Raw genomic sequence first — 3,200 nt, 5'->3', positions numbered from 1 at the left:
TTTTCAACAGAGGGTGAGGTAGTATGTCACCAAATGGAGAAGAACCAAGAATATGGAAAGTAGAATTCTTTGAGAACTCATTCATAGAAAAACTCTTCAGTACTAAGAAAATTAGCCAATGTCCAGATACAGGTCAAAACCTATTGAATTTGTGTAAGAATAAATGGATAGGATTACTGCATGGGTGGCATCAATGCTCTACTGAAACAGTCACATATGTGAAGTGAGCCCATTGTTTGTTTATCTGCAAAAAGGGAGAGATTTTTCTTTCAGAACGCTGGACAGCGAGTCTCTTGCCCTGGTTGCTTCAGCACCAAAGATAGCACCTGGCTGCTCTCAGGCAGAGGACTAAAGAACCTAGTGACATCACTGTAGGCCTTATGTGACTGAAACCTAGCCAACCACAGCAAACAGCAGGACACTGGGGCAATTCCAAGCAAGGCCTTGACTTAGAAGAGTCTCATCTTGGAGGTAAGTAGTATGAAGAGATAAAGGAGCTAAGACCTGAAATTTTACATGACATGCCTAAAGTCTCAATATCAGTTTTATCATTTTTTCCAGGATACCTACTATATTCTAGGACATGTGCTAAGAGTAAAGGAGAGAATGACAAAAGGGAAAATGGAAACAGACCTTACCTTCAAGGTGCATTTGTGGGGAGAAAAACGGTGCATTTAAATTATGTACAAAATGTATGCAACACACTCATTAGTCACTAGTACTTCACATACATTACCCCATTTATTCTCTCAGCAACCTTTTGGAGACTAGGGCTATTATCTTCATTTCCCAGGTAAGAATGTCATACAAATGGTTAGTGTTTAAATCCAGATTTATACTGGAGCCATAAAAACTCCAAGTCTGGTACTTCATCCCCTATGTCAGGCAACTTCTTTTCATAACAATGCTTATAAATGATGATGATAATTATATTATTCAGCTGCTGACTATTTGGTGATAGGAGGCATTAGTAGCTGATGAGAGGGGAGAAGGTAATTAAATAGTGAATAAACATGCATTAAATACCTACAATTTACCAGATACTGTGTTAAATAGTATACAGATTATTATGCCAATAGCCCTGTGAGGTGGGTACTATTATGATCACCATTTAAGTTGAGGAAACTAAGGCAGATGAGTTAAGTGACCAGCCTTGGTTCACATAGCTCATAAGTTCCTATAGCTGAATTTGGATTCAAGTCTTCCTGACTCTATAAGCTTTTCCATATCCACTTTGCTACATAAGTGGCTTGTGATATCAAGAAAAGTCAATGGGACTGAATCATGAAGAAAACAAGGAATATTATAAAGCAGAATTTATGAAGGAATAGGCAGAAAGAATGATCAATTTTGTGTCAGCTCGGTATATAATGGATAGAGCACCAGCCCTGGAGTTGGCAGGACTTAAATTCAAATCCATCCTCAGACACTTAATAAGTACTTAGCTGTGTGACCTTGGGGAAGTCACTTAACCTCATGACCTTGCAGGAAAAAAATGATTGTTGTAAAGATTCAGAGACAGGAAGTAAAAGGTAGAATGTGAGGAATAAGGTCAGTTTTCAAACTGTGTAGTGGTGAAATAGAGTAATGGGCAATGAATCCAGAATAGTCTGGTAGTTGAGGTTGTATAGTCTTAATATGACAAAGAGAAGAGCTTATGTGTAACCTTGGTGGCAACAGGGAGACATGGGAGTTTATTGAGCAGAGGTGTGATACCATCCTGCCTACATATTAGAAAATCACTTTGGTGCCTATCAAAATAGTAAGGGACTGGAGCATCTTGACTAGATGATTAAAAAACATGCATAATGAGCATATCAATTTCCCTAATAATCGTTCCATTTCCTCCACAGCAGAAGATTAACCACAGGATGTCTCTGCTATAACCCTCAGTTATCCAGTCTCCATTTTAAAGTCTCCAGGAACTGAGGAAACTTTATTTTTTAATAAACAATGAAACAGCTATTCCACTAATTCACATGTACACACTTTCTTTCCTGTCTGCCTCTCCCATATGCATTGAGAAAGACTTCCCATTCTTCATTCTGGTGAAACTGGCTGTTAGTCACTTAACATGATAACTATTCCAAGGGTTTCTGCCATTTGAACAAGGATAAAAACCTTAATCTTCTAAAAGAATGAAGCATTAAGTGGATTTTCAAATATCACCCCCTAGAAGTGGGGGAAGCAGTTGGAGGTTAAAACAGGACATTCCCAGATCCCCAAGTTGTTGGTGCCATTGCAGGTGTCTGATCATATACATGAAAACAGTAATTTTAGAATATTTTAATGTAGATCAGGACAGCATTCGTGGAGAGGAAGGGACAGTTCGGAAAAGCAGGATTTCGGATTTTATATAAAATATCAAATAAGACACTTGCCCTTTAAACAGCTCATTGTTTTTTGTAACTGCAGACAAAGGTGATCCTGCATTCTGGGGGAGTGGTCCTGCTACTCCGAGTCTCATAAAACAGAAGTCCGCAATGCTCAAAGGCATGCTGCCAATCATAATGGAATGCAGTTGGGCAATGAGGGCATTTGTCTATCTGCTGCAGATAAATCCGATTCAACAAGTTCTTGTAAGCACTTCCCCCACCCCCATTTCCCCTGTTAAAGTCCTAACTTAAAGGATCTAAGTGTTTTAATGATTATCAGCTTGGATAATATTCTAAGTAGTGTTCAAACAAGTTTTTACCCATTTCTTTTCTTTCTTTCTAAACTTCCCATATTAATATATATATGAATGTTTATATATTTATTATATATTTATATATCTGTTATATAATATATTACATATCCAATATACTTAGATATTATATATATATATTTATATAGTTAGTTAGTTAGTTAGTTAGTTAGTTAGTTAGTTAGTTAGGGCAGGGTTAAATTGTCATTTAGCTTCTGATCTGCTGATCTTTGGGAGCAACATTCTCTTCAACTGTGCATTCTTAGGAAATAGTTAAAATTTTCAGGTTAAGGTTCTGAAGGCAGGATTGGGAGCAATAGGCAGAAGATTCATAAAGAAAAGTTGAGGCTGGATGCAAGAAAAAATTTCAAATAATCTGAGCTATACGAAAGTATAAGCAGGCACCTGGGAAGTCAGTGGATTCCTCCTCCTTGGGTTTATTTGGGCAGAGATTGAATGCTCACTTTCAGGGTATATTATCATGGGGATTTCCTTAAGGATGGTGCAGAAACTC

General features: G+C 37.6%; 1 long non-coding RNA gene across 1 annotated transcript; it reads left to right on the top strand.

The window, feature by feature from the left end:
* The first annotated feature begins 402 nt into the window (after positions 1–402).
* Positions 403–1,923, top strand: LOC141512768 (uncharacterized). Its single transcript, XR_012475598.1, has 3 exons — positions 403–471; positions 562–645; positions 1,857–1,923. It is a non-coding gene; the product is annotated as an uncharacterized LOC141512768 (long non-coding RNA).
* The last annotated feature ends 1,277 nt before the right edge of the window (positions 1,924–3,200 follow it).

This window comes from Macrotis lagotis, chromosome 1, assembly GCF_037893015.1.
Source record: "Macrotis lagotis isolate mMagLag1 chromosome 1, bilby.v1.9.chrom.fasta, whole genome shotgun sequence".
In the NCBI taxonomy this organism is placed as follows: domain Eukaryota; kingdom Metazoa; phylum Chordata; class Mammalia; order Peramelemorphia; family Peramelidae; genus Macrotis; species Macrotis lagotis.
Note: the sequence above shows the minus strand (reverse complement) of the source record. Positions and strands in the feature narration are given on the sequence as shown.